We start from the raw sequence: 11,857 nt of genomic DNA on the forward strand, positions 1-11,857 counted from the left end.
TGCGCGCGCGCGCGGGGGGGTGTCTCCTGTCCTCCTCTCGTCTCCTTCTCCTCCCTCATCTCTTCTCCCCTTCACCTGTCTTCTGTGCATTGTCCATGGTATTTAACCCAATGTGTGTGAAGTGATGCTGTGTAGGGGATATGAGGTTTTGCAGTGTTTGGTTGTGTGTGTGTGTGTGTGTTTGGCTATGTTGAAAGTCTGGTATGTGTGTGACATTAGTGTTGAAGGCATGCTGTGTTTGTGTGAGTTGTAGGCCTATACTGTATGTGAGGTTTGGGTGATGGTGTGTGAGGTAATAGGCTAGTGTTTGGCTGTCTGTGCAGTATATGGAAATGGAATGAAAAATAATGAAATGCAGGTAATACAAATATAATTACTAAATAATTATAGAATAGACTGAATTATATTGAGTATAATATTTATATTGTTTATCTGTGTTGAGGACATAGCCTAGTTTAATAAAATAATTAAAAGCAACATAATTAACGCATGGTTTATTTTGGTGAGAAAAAAATGGCTAGTTGACCTTCCATTTGGCTAGTAAGAAAAAATGTCTACTAGCCAAATTGGCTGGTGGTGGAAAAAGTTAATTTAGAGCCCTGCATACCACACTACAAGTTTCTTGGGGTGGTCGTGTGAGAATCATGAGCAAACTGCATGCTCACTCCCCAAACTGTTAAAAGCTGAGCAACGTAGCACAAAGCACAGACATGGCTTATCTACAGATCGCGCACCGCAGAAATGGCAAGTGCCTTGTGTACAATAACTACCGCTACAGCCAAAATAGAACAAGAAATGATGTTATATATTGGCATTGCAGCAGAACTGCGTGCGGTACATTTATAAAAACCAACTTTGTGGATGTTGAAGCCGAGGACCCAGACATCCGAATATTAAACCAAAGAAACTGGATCTAACCAAGAAGCGTCATTTTGTTTCTTTTCCGGTATTCACTTTATGTCGGGTGAACGCACCTTAAGAGACCTTCGGTTAGGAGACCTTCGGAGTCCTGAGGTTGAGAATAAATCAAGTCCCCTTAGCGCTGTAGATGGCGGTAGCGCACGTCTTGAGCAAACACCTCAAAAATAAAAGAAGAAGGAGGGGACAACGCCCCCTTAGGAGACCCAACTTGAGCCCACGCTTTTGCATTGAGTGGGCGTGGTTTGCGTTATCTTTCTCTTATCCAGTATTTTTGATGAAACCAGCCGTGCGAGCACACACACGAACCCGAAAGGGATCTGGTCGAAACGACAGCCCTCGTCGAGACCATGTTGCGGGAATATACCTTACCAAAAACAATTGTTAGCATTCCTCCCCCCAGATAGCACCGATGGCCAAAATTTGGGGCCGCGGCACAAGGCCTAATAATAGTTGGACGCTCCTGTGTTTTAACCAATTCGGCAACTAATATGTCGTCAAAGCAAGCCTCCTAAACCTCCGAAGATGACTACAAAGTTGAACGTTCCTTCTAGCCCAACACGACTAGCATCAGATGCCGAGGCCAGTAGCAATTCAGCTAACACCAATCAAATTATCACTGCTATTGAGTCGATGAAACAAGATTTTGTGACGAGATTTGATACCCTTTTCGCCGTAATTCAAGGAATACAAGGCGAGCTGAAAGAATTATCTGGATGCACGACAGAAGCTGAGGAGAGAAATGGCAATAATGGGAAGTGTTGCCAGATGTGTCTGACCAAATCCCGCCCAAAAAAATGCCAAATTGCGCTAAATCCCATTACATTGACTTCTATGGACCTAAAACGGCTGGGGGGAAAAACAATTTTTCCCGTTTTTACCCGCAGACGCTCATCCCAAGTAGCCCAATCTGGCAACACTGATAATGGGGACGAAATCTCGACTGTACGAGCTCAATCTCAAACAATGAAAATGACATTGGAAGAGCTGACGCAAAAAGTGGATGACTTGAGAACCGGGCTCGTCAGTCTAATCTGAGACTGGTGGGTCTCCCCGAAGGAAAATAAGGGACTAATATGTGTGCTTTTTCTGAGAACATGATCCCTGAAGTGCTCAGTGAGTTCCCAAAACTCTTATTTACAGTGTTGCCAAAAGAAAATAAGCAAAAAACGCTATTGGTTCACTGAAAAGTTGCTTGAAGTCGCTAGATATCGTCATGACATCGCGGCGTCAAGCAGTGCGCTGATCTACAGAAAACGTGCCCACATGCCTTCGTCTACAGTAGAAATGAAACAATGATTTTGTCGTTTTAGAAAGTCGCCAGATGCACCAAAAAGTCGCTTAAGGCGCTTGATGAGGTATTCAGTCGCTCGGGACGTCAAAAAGTCGCTAAATTATTTGGCAACACTGCTTACTTACCGAAAGGGCTCATCGAATAGGCAGTGTACCGGTGCAATCTGGCGACGACAGATGCCCTTTGTGTCCGAGAGTGATTATTATGTTTTTAAACTATGCTGATAAGGAGGGGTCCGCTAATTTTTCCGACGCACCATTGGTCCGATGCGTCAATGTTCCGAACATTTCCCATTGATCCTACAGCACTTGGTCTCAGATAACTTTTTACCAAATAAATGAAACCCTTTGTCCCGACAGTCCAATGTTCCGACCAAAAGCTGCTTTAGACCACCGTCATCTTAGAAGCCTATGTAGTGGTCATGCTGCTGTCTGTGACAGGTTAGGTTTAGGGAAAGTTTTGGTCAAGGCACAAATTCAAAACTCAGAAACATTGCAATAGCCTACAAACAGGTTAGGGTTAGGAATGGTTTTGGGTAGGGCACAATTGTAAAACTTGGCAACATTGCATTAATGACAGGTTATGTTTAGGGGTGGTTTTGGTAAGGGCACAGCAAGACCGACAGACGGCATCTATGTGCTCGTCGCAGCGCATGCAGCTGAAGTCTACTTGGCACCGGGAAAAGCAGGACATACGACCTGGGATGATGACCAACCCCAAACAGCCATTGGTCGGAACAAAGGGTTTCATTTAATTATTTCGAGTTAGTGGGCTGTAGGACTAATGGGAAATTTTCGGAATATTGACGAATCGGACCAAAGGGGTGTCGGAAAAATGACATGCTACCGATAAGGAAGGGGTGGTGAAAGCTGCGAGAGCTGCGGGCGAGATAACATACGACGAGGAGAGGATTATGTATTTCCCTAACATCTCTGCTACCCTGCGCAAACGGAGGCAGGTCTTTGATCCAGCGAAGAAGAAATTGGCTGCCCCCTCGTACCCGATGTCGCGCTTCAGTGTCATTCATCCTGCCACACTGCTCATCACCTTCTAGAATAGGCCTAAACGACACCACAACTCAATCTCCATACTGGAATTCATTACACAAAAGAACAGAAGGCAATGTTTTTACTGTCTCAGAGTCAAGATACAAAGTGTAGCAGCCATTTGGACACACATGGAACTATGTCCAGAGGGATATTAATTCAAAGTTTCCTAAAATTGATACCGTTCTCTTTTGGTCAGATGGCCCCAGCAAGCAGTATAAAAATAAAAACTTATACCTGCTCCAATGTTGGGCTTCAAAAGAGCAACTTGGATCCTCCCCCCTCACAAGGGAGCCCCAGACAGCATTGGTGGCACTGTCAAAAGGACATCAGACAGCCTGACAGGGACATTACATCATTAATGGTAATGTCTTCCAGCAGATGGTGGGCAGCAAACTCTACATAACTGAGCTCTACACCATTTAAGAAGCTGACATGCAACCACATGACATATTCCTGATACCACCAATAAAACCTATACCTGGAACAAAAAAAGTTCATCAGGAGCACCAACATATGACAACAACTCTGAGACCATTTGCAGATCCCTGTCCTGTTTTGCAGTCAGTGACCCTCAGCTTTGCAACTGTTTCAGCCCAGCTGCACGTCAAAACACCCAGGATACAGGCTGGAAAGGATGGCATGAACCAGAAGAAACGTCCTTTGGCACTCTTGATGCAGGAAGTGGAACAAAAGGCAACAGAAGATGAATGCATTGATCAGGAAGAAAGTGAGCAAGATCCAATCACCAAAAGGGATCCTATGGGGACTGTGACAAATCTATCTGAGGATGTACTTCAGTGTGACGATTGGCTTGCAGTTGTTTATGATCAACTCTGGTGGCTGGCAAGGGCTGTTAGTTTTTCCACCTTCATGGGCCCACACAATTCTTTCCAAGTCGAGTTGTTTTTTTACCCTTCAATAATGTTCTGGTCAAACTTGGGGAACCAGTTCGTACAAGCAGGAGAAGGGAGCAGTGTTGCCAGATTGGGCAGATCTGGCAACATTGGAAGGGAGATAAACCATCCACGAGCTGAAGTCTTGGACTTCATAGAAGAACAACATACACTCCACCTACTTTATGTTCATTTTGTTTAATGTACATGCGCACCACGCAAGGCTGCGCTCGGCGAATGTGCGGCACGATTCGTGGAGTTGTCACCCTTCGTTTCGCTGATCTGTAAGAACCTACTAAGTCTCTGATTAATTCCATCTTTATTGTGAATTGTAGCTTGTCAGGACGCTGACAAAACACACTTCATTTGTGATCAATAGGCCTCGGCTATCTTTGACAGACAGCCACAGTCTCCCGTCTTTAACTTTAATAAAGATGGTCACTGATCTCTATACAGTCATTGGCTGTCGCGGCTGGTTGCCGAACCGCGTCATAGAAAGTTGAGAGGATTTGAACTCCAAACTCTTGCTCTCGGCGTGCGAATCGCTCTAGTGTCCAGAATCGCTTTTGTGGCGCGACTCAATGCAAAGTCAATTACTTCCGTCGCTCTTGTCGCGCTAGGTGTATTTGTGCGGTAAGAGAATGAACACTCAAAAAACCTTCCATAGGAATGAACGAGAGCATTTGGCTACGCGAACATGGCGTTTGCCGGCGTCCCTCCCACCTGTCTGGCAACAAGAGCCAATTGCTTGCTGAGCTGCCATTTATCCAATCATCTCGCTGCCTCGACGCGTAATGCCGTGTACAGACCAAGAGCGAACGGAGCAAACAAAGCGACGGAAGTCATTATTTGTCAATGGAGGGCATGCGACCAGCGCTACCAAAGCGAATTCGCCAGGAGCGAACCTTCTTGAGCGAATGTTGACGATTAAACTCAAGCTAATCATAGGCGAATTCGCTATGACGCGGTTCGGCGAAAACCAATTGGAACAATCATATCCCAGTCCCAGGCTGTCAAGCCAGAGCCGTTATGTGATTAGCTGAATCAAACATGTCAATGCTGCGTCTGGAGCGAATACAGCAAATCCAAGGCGAAACTTCTGCTACCCAAGCTACCAGGCAGCGTAGTTCGCCCGGTCTGGACACGGCATAAGGTTTTATGTTTGTCTAAACATAATCGGTAAGCCCTCAGAATCTGCTCCCGCTGGTCGGTTGCTGATGACATGTGCGGCTCACATCGGGTAGCTACTCGCAATGGGTTGCAACAGAGTCCGCGGCCACTTCCATCTCACAGACCGTGAAGCAGAATGTATGTAGTGAAATTCTGCGCATGACTAATTTCAAATAGTAAGACCAAATAGTAAGACTGGAAGCGTACCCAAGATGGCCGCCGAGTGAAAACTAAATGATTTTGACCGTACTGAGACCTTCAGTGCATTTTCACACCTTGTCCTCTTTACGTGAACTGAACTCAGTCCTCTTAAAGCAGACCAAAAAGTGAATCAACACCAAAAGGACTCAGTTCTCTTTTTGCTCATATTGTGATTGTATTACAAAAAGAACCGTCTGCTCTTTCTGCGCCTGTCAGGCTTTTATGGAGTGTCAATCCTCTTTTTAATCACTCCCGGTCACAAATATATGTAGTGCAGTCACATTGGGATAGAAGAGCGCATATCGAGCATGAGTGAGGGGGTACTCATATGGCAACATTGGTTAGGGGGTGCGCAGGACAAAAAAAGGTTGGGATTCACTGCTTTACGGTGCCCATCCACTAGTCAGTTTTACGCAAGCCGTACCAACGCATTCAATTCATTTTCAATGGAATGCGGCATATCGTCGTTACCGGACTCGCAATGCATGTTGGGATTCCGGCACGGCGAGCGTGGCTCCGGTGGCACGTCAAAAAGTTGAGCTCTCCTGAAAGTTATGCAAATTAGCAGCGGCTGACGGACTGCGTTACCCAATGACTGTTGATTACATGAAGATGTCCCATGATACCTGTGGTCATCACGAAGGTGCATTTCCCTCGGTAAAAGTAGATTTTTGACATCTGTCGAACTTTTGGATGTACAAAATATAGACTACAAGCATGTATGTTGCATGTGCTTATGATGCCTGGGTTCAAATTATTATGTTCGATTTCGACCATAAGCATAACAACACGAGGCCAAGCTGTGTGTGAAAAAAACACATGTGCCGAGTTCGGTAAGAGCATTTTGAACTGTAATTTAGGGGCAGTTGGTTTGCTATATGGATAAAAACGGCTAGAAATGTAGATTGATATACCTCCTGTATATAACTCCCGGGCCACGCGAGCTGTAGTAGCAGTGCGTCGACACTGGGACATCCAGTACGTCGAGCTGCGATAACGTAACGCTATAATGGATCTCCGGCCTTAGAGCTCTCCTTAATTGATTACACCTAGTTAAAAGTGCAACTTGTCAAGACTCATAAGCAGTGGTGAAAGTAGGCAGGTGCACAGCACCGGTATAACGGTACGTGCACACCAACGGCACGGACATCCACAGTACGTGTCCGTTACCATTCCGAAACGGTTTGAATGCATGAAAACAAATCATGCCTTGCACACAGGAACTCGGTGTAAGCGCGGCGCATGTCCGCGTTGCTCCTTGAAAATCCCAGATAGCAGATATTTTGGCTTTGTTTTGGCAGATATCTGCAATTTATGGCTTCCTTTTGGCAAGCCATAAGCTTTTGGCAAAATTTTGGCATGGTTATGGTTGACCTGGGCGCCAGTGAATTGGGGCGTTCCTCTGGAAAGCAAAAAAAACAAAGATTTGGCTAAAATATGGGTTGTTTATGGCTTCCCACAACACATTAAAACGCGCGGACTGTGAATGAATGAGTTATGGCCAGGTTATGGCATGTGTCAGGTTAATCTGAACCTCGGGTGGAGAGCGGGACAGCAACGTTCTACCTTGGTGCGCTTACGGCAACCCAAAAGACTGCCAAAATCAACTGTCAAGAGAAACTCGTGCTTGCCTCACTTCAGTTTCCCCAGCGCCAGTGTGTGTCAGACTTCAGTTTATGCAGGTAAGTGCAGTTGACACGTTTTTATATTAAATACAACCGCCGATGACTTAAGAGATGAGGCATTTTGTGTTATCGGTTTTCATGTTGATTTCATAGGTCTGTGACCGTCGGTTTCCGTGTTATGCGCTGAAACTTAGATACCCTTTTAACAGGAGCTAAAACACAAACGTCTGTGACACACAACTGTGACATGTTGCTACCCTCATACTCAGTAACGGTTGATTAAGTGTTGTTCTGTGGTTGAAATTCACTTTCAGATATCAATGCCAAGGGAATTTCAATCAAAGAACAACAACACTAGCAATCCCAGCTAACTGCCCATCGACAGCTAGCAAAAGCCGGGAGCTAGCTAACACAGGCATGGAGCATCTTCTACCTATCGGCACAAAGCAGAGCACTATCTAGCAATATCTGTCTGTCACGGAAAGTGTTGGACTCACTGTAATTCTAGCCTACTACTGAAGCAATCGAGTGAATCTGCTTTTTTCTACATTGTCTTTTCAGATGTGCTGCTGCTGAAGGCAGTCACCCGGTGGAGGAACTTGTTTTTTGACAGGCATACTACAGGTTGGTTCCGCAATTTATTAACCTCTCTCTCTGGTCTAATCTTCGTTCGTTGTGAAAGTCCTTGCTTTTAATGTAACTGCTTTTAAGTATACGTCTGTATTGGGTAATGCAATGGTCGGTTTGTGTTTAAGCGCTGGCTATTTAACATGATCAGTTGTTAAGGCAGTGTGTATTGTTCAGCTATCAACAACAGGGGGTAAACCGTATACAGAAATGTGGCCCATGTAGGCCTATGTAATCTTGCTCTAACATTTGTAATACCTCAACACAGAGAGTAGCTTACTAGAGGTGTCAAAGGTAAAAGTAGAAGTGAATTCATGGTGAAATGTAAACAAACGCCTGCCCCCAGACCAGGATCTCTGAAAAGACTGAATAAGGGGGAAAAAACACCTCAGATATGCCTACTGACAAGTCCAGGGTAGTGGGAGCATTACTAATTGTCAGAAAGCTTTAACAATGGCACATGATATAACATAGTGACTAGTCTGTTTCACCAGTTATTCTACTGTAGGCACACCCAATGAGATAGATAGCCTACTGCTTTGTTGTTATTGAAAAACCTAAAAGCTAGGTTAAAAAAAACCTCAGAATCAGTGGGCTACTATATACTCAAGTGCAAGTTATATGTTTTGGCAGGGTTTTGTTTGATTGAGTATTGTTTTTTTTTTCCTATTCTTTTTCTCCCTTTTACTTTTGACAATTCCGTAGATGGTTGTACAATCTACTGTAGCCTACTACTCATGTCATTTAAAATGTATAAAATATGAAATAACATCTACATTCTCTTTTCAGATGCTGTGCTGCGAACGGACACTGCAGTCACCTGTGGGAGGGGTCAATCAAATCGGATCTCAAAAACAGGTACCAAATTTTAATAACACCCCTCCCCCCTCTCCCGTCTATTACTCTATTAATCAAGTGCATTTGTGCCGCCACTTGGCCAGGACACCCTTGTTAAAAGAGATTTTTAATCTCAACGGGTTTATTTTCCTGGTTAAATAAAGCTTAAATAAAAGAAGAAAAAAAATGTAATGCCACTGTTTTCAAAGTTACTTTTGCATGTAGTAATTCAATTTGGTTTATCTTTTTATTCTTTCCTAGATGTCGCGAATCTGATCTGATCTACCTACCTCTATGTGGCAATAGAGTACCTGCTTTTACTGGCCAGGGGACCAAGATGAAAACAAGAGGCCTGTACCCAGACATCCAAGCACCCATCAAGTCACCCAGTCCTCCACCACCTGCCGTGCAGCTATACCCATCCATCAAATCCAGCCACTTGCCCACCCTAACCAGTCACAGCATTTGGAGGCAATAAAGTATAATGAAATGTATTTAATTGTCTTGGTTTTTTTTTCCTATGCATAAATATTCCAGTTTCATTGTTGAAAATCACGCATTTATTAAATGTGCGATTTTCAACAATAAAACAGGAATATTTAGTGATCCCAAATGGGGCCAAATGTCACTTCTTTGTCTTATAAGTTTCTCTGTATACCGGTACTTACATTTTAAGTATACAGGGAAACTTATAAGACAAATAAGTGACATTTGGCCCCATTATGGCTACATTTGGGATCAATTATGGGTACATTATGGCAGTATTTAGGGTCATTTATGGCTGTTCTGGGAGAGTTATGGGTACATTATGGCTGAATTATGGGTACATTATGGCAGTACTTAGGCTCATTTATGGCAGTTCTGGGACAGTTATGGGTACTTTATAGCTGCATTTTGGCTGAAGGGTGGGGTCTGGAATTCCTTTTGGGGCCTTTAAGGCTGTACGTGGAAATCCCAAATAGGTTTTGGGTGAACTTTGGTCAATTTATGGCTGGGTTTGGTTGGTTTTGGCATGCCAAATTTGGGCCACTTTTGGCCCGGGGACTCAAACCGAAGCCAGCCAAAAGGCCAAGACACAATTTGGCCCAAAACTCTGCCAAAAACATTTTGCTATCTGGGATAGAAGTCTATAGGAGTCTATTTTCCTGCGCGGCTCCCATTGAAAATGAATGGCTGCTGCCCGCGGATAGAACGTGGACGTTGACTGTGCAGTGTGAAAGGCAGCCCGCAAACCTCTCGGACTCGCACTGCTCACAGAGACGTTAAGGAAACGTGCCATCCCTGTGTGCATGTACCGTAACATTTACAGCCGGTGCGCAGTTCCGGTAAGAGAATAGGATTAATGGTGGCCAAAATGCCGTATTAAAGTAGAAAATATAGAACCACACCATGCCATTTCAGACAACACTTTCAAAATGGCTGAATCCAAGATGGCTGAATTGTTTGGCCCATAACTGACTGGGTGGATGGATTTTTCCAACATTTCTTTTAGCTTTGTTTTCTCAATAGTAGTTTGTTTTTAATTTACGTATAGAGATGTCAAAACTAAAACTGCTCATCTCTGCCCCAAAAGGCAAGCCCGCTTGCAGCAATTTCTGTGAGAATGCAATCTAGTTTTAATTGTTTTGTCTATTTTGGCTAAAACCTCTTCTTGCTTCTGTCGATGTCTGTGTGTCACAAATCCATAATTTTTCCCTCTCAGTCACTCCTACCCTCTCTGCTCCATGCCACTCTTCCTCCAGCCTTCTGTCCATCTCATCAAGTGTCCGCAGAATCATATCAGCAGAGAATGGTATAGAGAAGGAGATAAGTCAGGCCCGTTGTTTTCCGGTATCCCGTTGACGTCAGGTGAACGCCCCTTTAGTAGACCATCCGAGTTTGAGAGTGAATTACGCCTCTAGAGTGCATTTGTGGGATTGAATCCTTGGATGACAGTTCAGATTTCGGATGTCAAATTGCAAATTGACGTGTGTCCTCCTCGACACTTCCACCTTGAAATGTTCTTATGGAAATAAAATAAAGGGGCGAAATAGGTTTGTGTTGTGTGTCTTTTTCATTGCACATCATCCAAAGACGGAACACAGGTGTGTGGAATAGCCTACCTGCAGCTATAATGACGGTAAAGACATCGCCAATGACGGTCAAACAGGTCGAGTTCACTCTCAGACACAGTGCGCCTAGTGATTAGTTCTCAGAAAAAAGACAAAGAAAAAGAAAAACACAATGCCGAAATTGTGTGCAGTAGCCTAGAAGGTTGTCAGAACAAGCACCTATCGGTGTTCTCGTTTCCAAAGGATGCTGCACGGTATGTATTGACAGTAGGGATGGCACAAACCGCACCGAAAACCGAAACCGTACAATTCACACACATACCGAACAGAGCCGTGCAATCCATTGCAAACCGCAATTCATGAACTGCCAAGAAAAAGATGTGTAAAACAGAGATTCTAGGAGTATCTTATCCAGTCTCTCTGATTAAAACATTAGCATATAAGACCAAATCAGAGGACGACACAATTAAAAGCATACCATTTTCACATTATAAGCCTATACAAACCATATGTAGGATATTAAGTGATAAGTCCGATTCTATTAGCCAGTGCACCATTTACCATGAACTAAAAAAAAGAACCGTAGAGAACCGAAAACCGTGACCTTGACACCGCGATATGAACCGAACCGTGAATTTTGTGAACCGTACCACCCCTAATTGACAGCTGATTTAAAATCCACAGAACGGTTGATTCCTCTGCACGGTTGTTGGCTGGACTGGTCTAATCTCAGTTATCATAACCAATCAATTCCACTGGGCCCACTAAGGGGTCTGACACACCAAGGCGGTAAAGCGTCGCGGAACGGCCGCGTTTTTTACCGGCGTCGTTGAAAATACATTGAAACCTATCTGTCCTTACACACCAACCGGCGGTAGTCGGGCGTCAGCGGCGCGGGAGCCGGCTCCGCGCCGCGCTGCATTTGGAAAATAGAACTCGAGCGTATTTTTCACGCCGGCGACCGGCGGTGTCTCATTCAAATGAATGGCAAAGTAGCATGCTAGCTTTAGCTGTGGGGAGGGTTTTGAACAGGACTGGCCGCGCACGCCGACGCTGTCAGTGTGCAAGGCAGAGAAAAGCACGCCGGCCAAAACTAAGCAGAAAGACCGCGTCCGTCCTGCGACCGTTCCGTTCCGCCTTGGTATGTTTTGGCCCTAACAGTGGGGGATGTAGGCTATGGTGTCCAGTAGGT

The 11,857-nt window shown here is 44.6% G+C and overlaps 1 long non-coding RNA gene across 1 annotated transcript; it reads left to right on the top strand.

The window, feature by feature from the left end:
• Window positions 1-6,799: 6,799 nt before the first annotated feature.
• On the top strand, window positions 6,800-9,108 carry LOC134459842 (uncharacterized). The gene is made up of 4 exons (XR_010036886.1): window positions 6,800-7,207; window positions 7,712-7,774; window positions 8,567-8,635; window positions 8,876-9,108. It is a non-coding gene; the product is annotated as an uncharacterized LOC134459842 (long non-coding RNA).
• Window positions 9,109-11,857: the final 2,749 nt, after the last annotated feature.

The sequence above is a fragment of the Engraulis encrasicolus genome, chromosome 2, assembly GCF_034702125.1.
Source record: "Engraulis encrasicolus isolate BLACKSEA-1 chromosome 2, IST_EnEncr_1.0, whole genome shotgun sequence".
In the NCBI taxonomy this organism is placed as follows: Eukaryota; Metazoa; Chordata; class Actinopteri; order Clupeiformes; family Engraulidae; genus Engraulis; species Engraulis encrasicolus.